A 14,558-nucleotide genomic window follows, 5' to 3' on the forward strand; every position below is an offset into this window, starting at 1 on the left:
CAATAAAATCCACATTGTAAGATTTTTGCAGCTGTTTTATTGGATGAAAAATGACCTCCACATGCTTCAGAATGACAAAATTTAATAACATTACTTACTTCATTGTCGGGTATGCATCGTCGAAAAATTTGGTCAGGACAATACTTAAACAAGTAAGGATCATCCCAATAAAATTTTTTAACTTCTATCAAGAATTTATTCTTATCCTGTGAATTCCAATGAGAAGGCATTTTATTTGTCACAATAAAATTTACAATGTTAGCAAACCAGGGCATAATAGTAGCATAAAACAACTGATCATCTGGAAAATTTTCATTTATTGGTATTTCATTATGAGATGATTCAGTCATTATTCTAGATAAATGATCGGCTGCGACATTTTCTTTTCCTTTTTTATTTTTAATTATAATATCAAATTCTTGTAACAATAAAATCCACCGTATTAATCTTGGATTAGCATCTTGTTTATTTGATAAATATTTTACGGCAGAATGATCAGTGTACACAATAGTAGTAGAGCCAATTAAATAAGATCGAAACTTATCTAATGCAAATACTACTGAAAGTAATTCTTTTTCTGTAGTTGAATAATTTATTTGTGCACTATTTAAGGTTCTACTAGCATAATAGATTGCATACGGTTTTCGTTCTTTTCTCTGTCCTAACACAGCTCCTATAGCATAATCACTTACATCACACATTAATTCAAATGGTAAAGACCAATCTGGAGGTTGTAAAATAGGTGATGTAATTAAGAGATTAATTATTTTTTTAAAGGCATTTTCGCATTTCTGAGTCCATTCAAATTGTGTATCTTTTTTTAAAAGATTCGAAATTGGTTTAGATATTATGCTGAAATTTTTTATAAACCTTCTATAAAAACCTGCATGACCCAAGAATGATCGAACTTCTTTGACCGTTTTTGGTGATGTTAAAATAGCAATAACATCAACTTTGGCTTTATCAACTTCAATTCCTTTTTCAGATATCACATGACCTAACACAATCCCAGATTTAACCATATACTGACATTTTTCCCAATTTAAAACAAGATTTTTTTCTTCACATCGTTTTAATACTTCTTCTTGGTTTTTAAGACAATTTTCAAATGAGTTTCCAAAAACAGTTATATCATCCATAAAAACTTCTACAAATTCTTCAATCATATCACTGAAAATACTTAAAATGCATCTTTGAAAAGTAGCCGGAGCATTACATAAACCAAATGGCATTCTTTTAAATGCAAAAGTTCCGTAAGGACAAGTTAAAGTAGTTTTTTCTTGATCTTCTAATGATATAGGTATTTGATAATACCCCGAATACCCATCAAGAAAACAGTAATAAGAATTTCCTGCTACTTTTTCTAGAATTTGATCTAAAAATAGTAGTGGGAAATGATCTTTTCTAGTTGCATCATTTAATTTTCTATAATCAATACACATACGCCAACTAGATGGAATCCTAGCTTGTAATAACTCTCTCTTTTCATTTTTTATAACAGTGATGCCTGACTTTTTAGGTACTACTTGTGTTGGACTTACCCATTTACTATCTGATATTGGATAGATAATTCCAGCGTCTAATAGTTTTAAAACTTCATTCTTAACAACTTCTTTCATATGTGGATTTAACCTTCTTTGTGGTTGTTGATATGTTTTAGCATTTTCTTCCAAATGAATTTTATGTGTGCAAATTAAAAGATTTATATCTTTTATATCTTTCAAAGTCCATCCAATTGCATTTTTATATTTCTTAAGTAATTTAATTAAATCTTCTTCTTGATTTGGTAGAAGAGTGGAAGAAATTACAACAGGAAATTTTTTATTTTCACCAAGAAATACATATTTCAATTCGAATGGTAAAACTTTTAATTCAAGTTTTGTATTATCATCTTTTTTAAAATTATTTTCAGACTCAAAACTTTCTGTTGAAAAAACTTCAGATTGTTGATTTAAGTGTTCTTCTTGTATATTTTCTTCCATAATTGTTTCAATTTCATTATCATATTCATTTTCATTAATACTTGGTTGTTTACATAAATTGAACACATTAAGTTCTAGAGTCATATTTCCAAAAAACAATTTCATTATTCCATTTCGACAATTAATTAAAGCATTTGAAGTTGCTAGAAATGGTCGTCCCAATATTACTGGAATTTCATTATGTACTTGTATTGGTTGTGTATTCAAAACAATAAAATCTACAGGATATATGAATTTATCAACTTGAACCAACACATCTTCTACAATACCTTTAGGTATTTTGATTGACCTATCCGCCAGTAAGAGAGTAACAGAGGTGGGTTTTAATTCTCCTAAATTAAGTTTTTCATAAACTGAATAAGGAAGTAAATTCACACTTGCTCCCAAATCTAACAAAGCTTTTTTAATTTTATTTTCTCCAATAATACATGAAATTGTTGGACAACTGGGATCTTTATATTTTAAACTAGAATTATTTTGAAGAATAGAACTTACTTGTTCAGCCAAGAATGCTTTCTTCTTCACATGCAATTTTCTCTTCACAGTACATAAGTCTTTTAAAAATTTTGCATATGAAGGTACTTATTTAATAGCATCTAATAATGGAATATTTATCTTTACTTGTTTAAAAACTTCATAGATATCAGAATCATTTTTTTGTTTTTTATGATTTGTTAATGCATGAGGAAATGGTGGAGGTTTATTTGATTCATTTACTATTTCAGATGATTTATCATTCAACATATTATTTTTAGAATTTAAGGTATCATCATTCTCAAAAGTATCAGGATTATCATCCTTACTCTTTGATTTTAAATGATCCTTGTTTTCATTACTATATGGATCATTAACTATTTTACCACTTCTAAGGGTAATAACAGATTTTATTTGATCAATTTTTTCATTTTTTAATTCTTGATTTTGATTTTTAGGATTAGGTTGAGGTTGAGATGGAAATTTTCCTTTTTCATGAATATTAAGTGCAGATGCAAATTTTGCAAGAGTTTCTTTCAAATCAGTCATAGATTGACTGTTTTGAATATTGATAGATTCTTGCTTTTGGATAAATGCATGAATTACATCTTCAAAGTTTTTTCTTGGAGGTGTAACATAAGGAATATAACCTTGATGATTTTGGTTATTTTGAAAATATTGTTGTGAGGGTTGTGCATTATTATCATTCCTCCAACTAAAATTAGGATGATTTTTCCATCCAGGATTATATGATGTTGAAAAAGGATCTAGTATTGGTTTTTTATAATTGTTAACATAATTTGCTTGTTCATGGAGACATTCTTTAAATGAAGGTAATGTTGGACAATCTTTTGTAGCATGATCATGTGTATCACATATATGACAAACAATTTCTTGAATACTTTTTAATTGACCACTCTTTTTCATTTCTAATGACTCAATTTTTCTTGCTAAAGATGCAAGTTTAGCTTGAATATCTATATCATCTTTAAGATTATAGATACCACCCCCATTTGTTGAATTATTGATTTTAGTTGTTGGTGGTTCTATTGTGCCTATATTATCCCAATTTTGAGCATTTTCTGCTAATGAATCCAAATACTCCATAGCTTCATTTGGGTTTTTATCTTCAAAAGTTCCATTACACATGAATTCTATCATTTGCCTATCTTTAGGTATTAGACCTTCATAAAAGTGAGAAACTATTCTCCATGTTTCAAAACCATGATGTGGGCATGTATTAAGTAATTCTTTATATCTATCCCAACATTGATAAAATGTTTCTCCTTGTTTTTGAGAAAAAGTAGTAATTTGTCTTTTAAAAGAGTTTGTTCTATGGGAAGGAAAAAACTTTTTGAGAAATTGTTGTTGCATTTCTTCCCATGATCTTATTGAACTTGATCTCAAATTTTGTAGCCATGTTTTAGCTTTATCTTTTAAAGAAAAAGGGAAAAGCTTTAATCGAACTATATCCATGCTACAATTTTGATCATTATAAGTGTTACAAACTTCCTCAAATTCTCTTAGATGTAAATATGGATTTTCAGAATCTAAGCCATGAAAATTTGGTAAAAGTTGAATAATTTGAGGTTTAAAGTTGAAATTAGATGCATCAGGAGGAAAAACTAAACAAGATGGGGCACTAGTTCTAATAGGGTTCATATGGTGCCTAAGTGTTCTTAATTGATCATGTTCTTGATTATTATTATTATTATTGTTATTATTGTTATCATTATCTTGATTATTTGAATTATCATCCATGTTTAAATTATTTTCAGATACTCGAATAAGTCTACCACTTTTTTTTCGACTCCAAATACTCATTTAAAAAAAAAACAACACAATACTTATAAATAAAACATAATTAACAAATATAAACTTAATTTATACCTCCCCGGCAACGGCGCCAAAAACTTGCTACTACTTAAATTATAATTCACCCAAGTGTAGGTTGTCTGCAAGTAATATATTTCGTAAGTACGAGATCGATCCACAGAGAGGTTATTTTAAGTTTAAATTTATTAATTTATAGATTACCAAATGCAAGAACGAAGTTTACAAATTATAAATTTTGTCAAGGCTCGAGGATTTATTCTTGGTTTATGCAATATTGTTTAACTAAAAGTAAAACAAAGGAAACCACCATAAATAATGGTTCCAAGAAAATAAAAATATTTAAACACACACCTAATATAATATAGTTCCCACTATAGAAAATACCGAATTCACCGATATTTTATATATGGTACCTATGATTATATATATAACTATATAAATATATAACTGCATAAAATAAATGTTAAATTAAATCATTATATTTCATTTAGAACAACCGGCAGAGCCACGCTATTGCCTAAATGAAATATATGATTTAATAAGTTAGTTGCGGGAAAGTAAAAGTTAGTTGCGATAAAGTAAAAGTTAGATGCGGAAAGTAAAAGTTAGTTGCGATAAAGTAAATGTTAGATGCGGAAAGTAAAAGTTAGTTGCGATAAAGTAAATGTTAGATGCGGAAAGTAAAAGTTAGTTGCGATAAAGTAAATGTTAGATTGTTAGATATCATAATATTTCATTTAGAACAACCGGCAGAGCCACGCTATCGTCTATATGAAATATATGATATATATATATATATATATATATATGTATGTATAATATAACAATAATAATTGATGAAATATTTATTGTATCAAAATTAAACAACAAATCAAGATAACCACTTCAATGGTATCAAGCATTTGATGTAAATTGATAACAACAAATAATTCATTTTTATACCTACAATAAAAAGAAATTAGCAAAATGAAAAGAAATAAAGAAAGAATATACAAAATATAAACAATCTTACTTCACCAAGAATTCATCCTCTTCACCTTGACATAATAGATTTAGCTTTCCATGAACTTACTTTTGATCAACACTAAAAACATCACTCATAATTTGGAAAAAGAAAAATATATTGGAACTTATAACTTTTATACTCACTCACACTATATTTTACAATGAGATAGAATGATTTTCAAGCTAGCACAAGGCCTCTATTTATAGGCCAAATGAGAGAAAGGGTCAAAAATTCTATTAATGCAATGTAGTTGTAATAGTAGTCTTTGTCTCCTCCAACTTCAATTCCATGTCCCTTCTTTCAATGTTTTGTTCCATGACTTGAATCACAGAATTTGACTCTGCTCAAAACAGCAAACATGTGGGGAATTGTCTGTAGATGAATTTTGCTACTTGGTTCACCTCATTTGGTTAAATATTAAAATAGGTATGATTTTTTTACTATATGCTGGTCATGGTGAAAGTAAATTTGTCCTCCTTTTGATATTTTCACAATTTGATCATTTTAACCAACTTTTTAGGCAATCATGCCTTCTGCAAAGTTGTAGATAATTTCTCAAGGATTCGAAAAATATTTGAATCACCTCCATTTGAATTTTCTAGCTTGAGTTATCATTATTTTACAAACACGTAGAAAACCTGAAAATAAAATATATTTAGTAAGACATTTAAATATAAACACACAATACTAAAATAACATAATTTTATAATTTTAATGAAACTTAAATTTTAAAATATAAGTTTTAACATATAATAAATTATTAATTTTAAGTTTCATCATGATGCATGGGAGTGAGTTCGGGAACCAAAGGAACATTATTCAAGCAGTCCAAAGCCCACATGGACCCAAGCACAGACCTGTACACGAGGTCTGTGTCCATTACAACCGAGAATGAAGAAATCCAATGTGTACACGAACCGGAGCACGGACCTGAACACGGGGTCCGTGTCCTATACATCCGAGATAGAGAATTCCAGTGCCTACACGGACCCCCTTTCGGACCTCTACATGGGGTCCGTGTACCTTCGCAGATTTGGTGCAGAATTTTATCTTAATTAAAAGTTTTCTTTATTTTGGTAACTAGATTTGGTATCTTTATGATTTGTAAACATATTAGGGACGAAAATTAACACACACTTTTGATTATTATTGATATTTTATCAAAGTTTTAGAGTTTTTCTCTCCAAACATTCAATGCCTTGCTTTGTTCTTAAAACTAAATTTATCAAAGTTTTTAACTTTGTGGCGTTTATCGATCGTTCTTGTGCGAATTGTCATAGGCTTGTTCTTTGAAGTTTCGTTCGAGTTTTCGATTGTTTCATTGTGATTATTTGTTTCTAAACTTATCATAGTTTAGAGGTGAAAATCACGCACACACTTGATTCAAAAGATCGGCACAACAACACGAATTCCTTGTTCGTTATTGAATTGAGGGCGTGATTCATATTTAATCGTGTTTTCTTTCCTTACGCACGTGGATTCATATCATTTGGTATGAGAGCTTAGGTTAATTGAATTCAAGTAAGTTATCTTGTTCTTAAATTTTCAGATCTGTGTTATCTCTTCGTTCGTTTCCAGATCTGTTTTGGTTTATCGTTCTTTGTCTTTTCTTGAATCTATGATTCTCAAAAAAAAAAAAATTTAATTTTTTTTTCTTTGTGATTTTCGAGTAGTACTCAGCTAAAAAAAATACAAAAAATTCCGAAAATTCACCATTATTTCTTTTGGTATTTTTTTTGACTGTGTGAGGCACTTGTACATGACTCAGAAAAAGGAATAGAACAAAATACGCAGTCCAAGTGAGTCTATCACATTTGTTCACAAGTTGAACTTGATTACTTGATATACAAATACAAAGTTTGAGCACACTTTTGAGAATTCTATCAAATTTGAGTGAAATTACTTGAGTGCGAGTGAATTTTATTTGGACTGACTAGTGAGTATTTGTTGTGAGCAAAAAAAAAATTAGAGAAGAGTGGCGAGCGACTTTTCTTTGGAGTGACCGTGAGAAGTTGGGTGAGGAATATTTTGTTTTCTACTAAAGTTTTTTTGCAGGTACAAATCTAAAGTTCAAATGAAGGCGTTGTTTGGGTATTTTAGTAGGATGATGAGGGCCAAATCTGAGCCCTTCCATGAGAGGTTGGATAAACTTGAAGTTAGTACTAGTTGTAGTAAATCTAAGCCTAAAGATGCGGGTAGAGGAGGAGAAGAAGAGGAATATGATTTGGGAGGAGATGAGGAGAGTCAAAATGAGGATTGGGGTAGGAATGGAAGAGGTAGAGGATTTGGGAGAGGAAGAAGAGAAGCCGTACGTGGTAGATATGATGGGAATAGGTAGTATTAAGATGAAAATTCCATCGTTCCTTGGAAAATCTAACCCGGAGGCATACTTAGAATGGGAAAAGAGGGTAGAGTTGTTAGAGTAGGTGCCCGTCGAGCCAAGTGTTGGCCGAGTGTTCAAAATGAAACTGTATGTGTAAACAATCTTTATTTTAATAATATTTGAAATTATTGTTTTGGCACATCTTTATCTGTATACCCATGCTAGTTGCATAGATAAAGTCCTTGAATATACAAATAATAGAAAGAATATGAGATGCTCATATGATGAGTATCATGAAACTCATATTTGGAATACTGTATATTCTAAACAGTTTCTAGTCGATTCAGCCGGCGATAAGAAGGATGTAGGCCGCTCGAGTTTGAGACTAGTATCTGCGATGTGAGTACCATGTTTCATTGGAAGGGGACATTGTGATGTCCGAGCATGCAGATAGGTGCTCCTAGTAGAGTGCACTGAACAACGCTCCATTTAGGACTTTCCAAGTAGTTCTCACTTATCGAGTGGAAACGTCCTAATTTATGGTTGTACACCATTAATCCTTATGACCCGGGACAACATTGAGACTCTATGTGCTAGCATTGAACTTTGACTTGTTTACCGACTCTCATGGGGTCATCAGGTGGCAAGGTTGGGTGCTTTGTCGAAACATATAGTAGTCGATGCATTGTAGACGGGGATTCACCGCTTACCTTCGGGTATGGATATCCTATGTGTATGTAGTATGAAATCTCTGATCAGAGTATGGTGGTAATTATGAAAGGGGTTTCAAAGATTACACCATCGATGCAACTACGACATGACACATAGTATCGATTCATTGACAACTCTCGATTTACCATAGTTGTCGAATCGGTCGGGATATATGAGTTGAAGGGACCGTACTGTACGCTAACCATAATTGAATGGTTCTTACATGCACTATCATTTGATACCTAGGGAATCATGTAAGCGATGATGCTAGGCGTTTAACATGATTGGTTGGGTACTATCAGACTTGAGTTCTGACGTTCTTATTATCAACGAGTTGATAAGTAAGAATGGAGCAATTGGGGTATGCTCATATAATGACATGTTTAGTCCTGAATCACATGGAGATGTGAACCCACGGCTAGTTGTATCAATGAATCATTGAGGGTCACACAAGTGCTAAATTTGTAGATTCCGTTGAGAATTAAAATTAGTTCAATGTGTTGGACGGTTTATAAATGAGTTTATAAGCGTAAGGAAAAATAGAAGTATGACTTCGAAGAGGGGAATGTAACTTTTAATTTATGAATGTGTTCCTAAATTAAAAGTTGGCCAAATAAATAAGTATTTGAAAATTGTGAATTTATAAACATTATTATGTACATAATTAAATTAATTCAAGTGTTGAATTAATTAAACACTAGTGGGCCTTGTAGAGTTTAAATAATTAAATAAATTCAAGTGTTGAATTAATTAAATAACATGGGGTCTTGTAGAGCCCGATTATAAATAATTATTAAACTAGTGGGCTTGAGTAAAATCAAGTAAAGTTTAAATGGTCTCAAATGTGTTTGAGACATTTAAATAAAAGTCCATGGGCCTTGTAATTGTTACAAGCCCAAGTAGAAAGCATGCAAGAGAGGTGAAGGGTTGGAGGTTACTTTTTCATTAAAAATTGCATGGCATGCTTATGCACCTTTATCACTTTTTACACAACCAAGAAAAGTCTCCCTTCCTCCCTAAAGAAACCCCTTAGCCGAAATTTCCAAAAAGATTTCTCCCTCATTTTCTTTCATCAATTGTTGAGGAAAACTTATTCTTCTCAATGAACTCTAATTTTTCTAGTGCAAAATTAGAGTTGTTCTACTTTGTTGGTGGTGGACCTAATTTTGAAGGAAAGAAGGAAGCTTGTAGATTGTCTACCTTCAAGAGCTAAGTTGTTTACAACTTAGTTGGAGCCAATAATCAATCTTTGTGATTGATAGGTAATTTCTAAAACACCCTATGTATGAAATTATGTGTTTTGTATTTGCTGCACTATTTTGTGGGGTGCTCGGTTTTTGTTCTTGTTAAAACAAATTTTTAAAACTTCCATTGCGCAACTGAGCAGCGTAACCGATCTAGAGATGTTAAATATTTTTGTTGTCAAGGGTTAGGTCATATTTCTAGTGAATGTCTTAATAAAAAGGTAATGATTTTAAATGACTATGGTGAGTATGAATCTCATAGTGAGGGTGATGAGGATGAGATGTCTGCGTTAGAGGATCTTGATGAGGGATATGAGGCGGTAGTAGGTGAAGCACTAGTGACTAGGCGAATCATGAGATCCCAAGTCAAGGAGGAGGAGACCAACCAAAGAGAGAACTTGTTTCATACTAAGTGTTTTGTAGATCAAAAAGTTTGTAATCTAATCATAGATGGGGGAAGTTGTACTAATGTGGCTAGTGTTGAAATGGTTTAGAAATTGGGTTTACCTACATTAAAGCATCCTCAACCATATAGGCTTCAATGGTTGAATGATTGTGCGGAAGTGAAGTTTACAAAACAAGTGCTAGTGCCTTTTTCTACTGAGAAGTATGTGGATGAGGTCTTGTGTAATATGGTACCCATGCATGCTTGTTATATCTTGTTGGGTAGGCCGTGGCAATATGATAGGCGGGTGACACATGATGGATTCAATAATAGGTACTCATTTGAATTGAAGAAGGAAACCATTGTATTACTTCCTTCGTCCCCAAAGCAAGTGTTGGAGGACCACTTGAAAAAAAAGAAGAGAGATGAGGCCGAAAAAAAGAGTGAACTAAAAAGTGAGATGGCCTTTGAGAACAAAAATGAAATGGTTGAAAAAAAGAGTGATAAAAAGAATGAGATAGCCATATAAAAGGAAAATGAGAGGAAAGAAAATGAGGGGAAAGAAAATGAGAGGAAAGAGGCCAAGAAAAAAACATATATGGCCCAAAAGAGTGAGTTGAAGCAATTGATGCACACACATGAACCACTTGTGTTGATTGTTTATAAGGAGATCCTCCTTAACACAAGTGATATAGCCGGGTCCTTTCCGAGCATTGTTGTTTCACTTTTGAAGAATTTGACAATATATTTCCGGATGAGCTACCTCAAGGATTACAACCATTGAGGGGGATTGAGCACCAAATTGATTTGGTACCCGGGAGTGCATTGCCAAATCGCCCAGCTTATAGGAGCAATCCGGAGGAGACTAAGGAGTGCGTGAGTCCATGTCACCTTGTGCTGTACCTGTTTTACTAGTTCTTAAGAAAGATGGCTCATGGCGTATGTGTGTATATTGTAGAGTAATCAATAACATAACCATTAAGTATAGGCATCCCATACCTAGACTAGATGATATGTTAGATGAATTGCATGGTGCATGTGTCTTTAGTAAAATTGACTTGAAGATTGGTTATCACCAAATTAGAATGAGAGAAGGTGAAGGTGGAAAACTGCTTTTAAAACCAAATACGGGTTATATGAGTGGATGGTCACGCCTTTTGGCTTAACTAACGCTTCTAGCACCTTTATGAGGTTAATGAATCATGTTTGTCGTGCACACATAGGAAAGTTTGTTGTGGTTTATTTTGATGATATTCTAGAGTATAGCAAAAACTTGGATAAGCATGTTAATCACTTGAGACTTGTACTAATCACACTAAGGGCTGAAAATTTGTATGCTAACTTAATGAAATGTGATTTTTGTACAAGCAAACTTGTCTTTCTTGGTTTTGTGATAAGCACCCAGGGTATACAAGTGGATGAAGACAAGGTAAGTGCCATTCGAGATTGGCCAACGCCTACTACTGTTGGTCATGTTCGAAGCATTCATGGTCTTGCAAGCTTCTATAGGAGGTTTGTAAAGGATTTTAGCACACTTGCAGCACCGATGACGGCAATAGTCAAGAAGAACGTTCCATTCCATTGCGGCGACGAGCAAGAGAAGTCTTTTGATCTCATTAAGCAGAAATTAATTAATGCTCCTTTACTAGTTTTACCTGATTTTGCTAATACTTTTGAGATTGAATGTGATGCTTCATGTGTAGGTATTGGTGGAGTGTTGATGCAAGGAGGGCGGCCGGTAGCGTACTTTAATGAGAAGCTTAATAAAGCAGCGCTGAACTATCCAACGTATGACAAAGAGTTGTACGCACTTGTGAGGACACTAGAGACGTGGTAGCACTACTTGAGGCCTAGGGAGTTTGAGATCCATACGGATCATGAGTCCTTAAAGCATCTCAAGGGGCAGCAGAAGTTGAACAAGCAGCATGCCAAGTGGGTGGCATTCATAGAGACATTCCCCTAAATCATTAAGTACAAACAAGGTAAGGAAAATGCATGGTCCACATGACAAATTTTATTTGCATCATGGTCTCTTGTTTAAAGAAGATAGGTTGTGCATCCCTAGAGCATCCATTCGTGAATTACTTGTTAGGGAGGTGCATGGGAGTGGTTTAATGGGGCATTTTGGTGTGGCTAGGACTTTAAGTGCATTACATGAACATTTCTATTGGCCACATATGAAATGTGATGTTGAGTGTGTTTGTGAAAAGTGCATAACTTGTAGGCAAGCTAAGTCTAGGACACAACCACATGGATTGTATACACCACTTTCTGTTCCTAGTAAGCCTTGGATTGACATTTCTATAGATTTTGTTTTGGGGTTGCCTACGACTAAGAAGGGGAGGGATTCAATATTTGTTGTTGTTGATAGATTTTCGAAGATGACACATTTTATAGCTTGTCATAAAACTGATGATGCTTCTAACATTGCGGATCTGTTCTTTAGAGAAGTCGTTAGGTTGCATGGCATGCCTAGAACTGTAGTGTCTGATCGTGACGTTAAATTTTTGAGTTACTTTTGGAAAACTTTGTGAGCTAAACTTGGCACAAAATTGTTGTTTTACACTACTTGTCATCCTCAAACGGATGGACAAACAGAAGTTGTTAATAGAACTTTAGAAACACTTTTGCGTGCTATACTTAAGAACAACTTAAAGAATTGGGAAGATTGTTTGCCTTTTGTTGAGTTTGCTTATAATCGCAGTGTGTATTCTACTTCTAATTATTCGCCATTTGAGATTGTTTATGGTTTTATCTTTTGACTCTTTTGGATTTGATGTCTTTACCTGTGAGTGAAAGGTTAAACATGGATGGCAAAAAGAAGGATGAATTTGTTATGGGTTTGAATGAAAAGGCCAAAGCCAACATTGAGAAGAAGAATGAGCAATATGCCAAACAAGACAACAAGGGGAAGAAAAAAAAGGTGTTTGAGAAGGGTGATTGGGTGTGGTTGCACTTGCGGAAGAAAAGGTGTGGGGACCCGAACTCTAGTTTATTTCTTAATCATTCTCGGGAATAATAGGATCAATTAAATCAATTGGGTCTAAATTTTTTTTTTAAATACCGTGCGGAACATAATGTAATCAATTTGATATACATATCACAAGTTAAAAGTACAAGTCTTGTACAACATAGATCCATATAAAACTAGGGTTCAACAACTACATATCAAGTGATGGAACCTATTCTACTGCTGGGTCCGAATCTCCATGCTAATCATGTTCTCTCATCCTATTCTTGACCCTGATCCTGTCCCACCTGTTGTCATGCACACATACAGACACAACAATAGTCGGATAACTCCGGTAAGAATAATATTCCCAATATAAACAATGTATACATGCAATCATATGATCGATATAAAAGCATGCAACAGATATCAATAACATGTATCAATATAAAACTGTAACTAAACTCGTAACACAACATCTCAAACTCAACTCATTTCTAATCTAGGGATCCCGATTCCTGGACATTGGCATAATATAATGAATCTCCGCAATAGAAGCCGATCCGCTCCTACGCAACATCGATATAAACCAAGCATCCAGTGTCTTGGCATATTCTCCAAAGACTTGGCACCTCCGCCATTGACTAGGCACCTCCGCTCAGACTCAATACATGCTTTGCTATAACGCAATAGACTAAGCATATCAATTTCATAACTTGCAAACATCAATGCAATCAATGAAGTATGTGATTTAGGAAAACTCAAGTCAGATCTAACTTGAGTTATATCCTCCCGGTTCAACATTGATTTATACCTTTCTCGCAGTTCTGACGAAGTCGAAGTCTTGAAATTCAAAGCTGTCGATACTCAATCTGGCAATCATAATATCGAGGAGTACGATATCAATATACCACTCAAATCAATACTGGATATAATCAGAACTCAATCTAATTCTGTTTTAACTGCACAACTGCATGATCTCAATATACCCAGCAATACAAATATCAATAAATGCCAATCTCAACTCATAATAGATCGACAAACATAATCTGATTCAAATCTGTATAATCTCAATCAATCAACTCTGAAAAATCATAACAAATTCATACGGTATCCGTTCTTCAATTCGGTTTCGATTATACGATGTTTAATATCTCAAGAACACCATATATTAATCATATTTGATTCCCTCAATATCATATTTTCAAAACATAAGAAAACTTACGTCTTGTCGAATCCTTTGTCGAGAGTAGCACGGAAATGTATTCGGAGTGAAAATCAGACGGGCGGATCTCGCAAAATCACAATTCGAAACAAACTTCAAGCTTTGAGGGATTTCTACCTGAACTCTCGAAGTCTTCTGATGGGAATGAAGGGGAATTACAAATTATATACGTCCAACAAGAATGGCAAAGACAAGTGTCGATTTTCTGTTCAGCATGCCTCGCGCATATGCGCGTCCAATACCGACGCATATGCGCGAGACTCTCTGTCTCGGCGTCTTGGCTTCTCAACTTCTCGCGCTTATGGGCGCCTTCTTCTCGCGCATATGCGCGAGACCTACGGCCTCCGCAGAATTCCAGTCCACCAGCTCGCGCATATGCGCGCCCTCTCCTCGCGCATATGCCGAGGTTCTCTGCCTGCCTC

At 33.7% G+C, this 14,558-nt stretch overlaps 1 non-coding gene across 1 annotated transcript; it reads left to right on the plus strand.

Moving 5' to 3' along the window:
* The first annotated feature begins 3,675 nt into the window (after positions 1-3,675).
* LOC140965336 (small nucleolar RNA R71) lies at positions 3,676-3,786 on the plus strand. The gene has a single exon (XR_012173030.1). It is a non-coding gene; the product is annotated as a small nucleolar RNA R71 (small nucleolar RNA).
* Positions 3,787-14,558: the final 10,772 nt, after the last annotated feature.

Source organism: Primulina huaijiensis, chromosome 18 (genome assembly GCF_012295235.1).
Source record: "Primulina huaijiensis isolate GDHJ02 chromosome 18, ASM1229523v2, whole genome shotgun sequence".
NCBI lineage: Eukaryota > Viridiplantae > Streptophyta > Magnoliopsida > Lamiales > Gesneriaceae > Primulina > Primulina huaijiensis.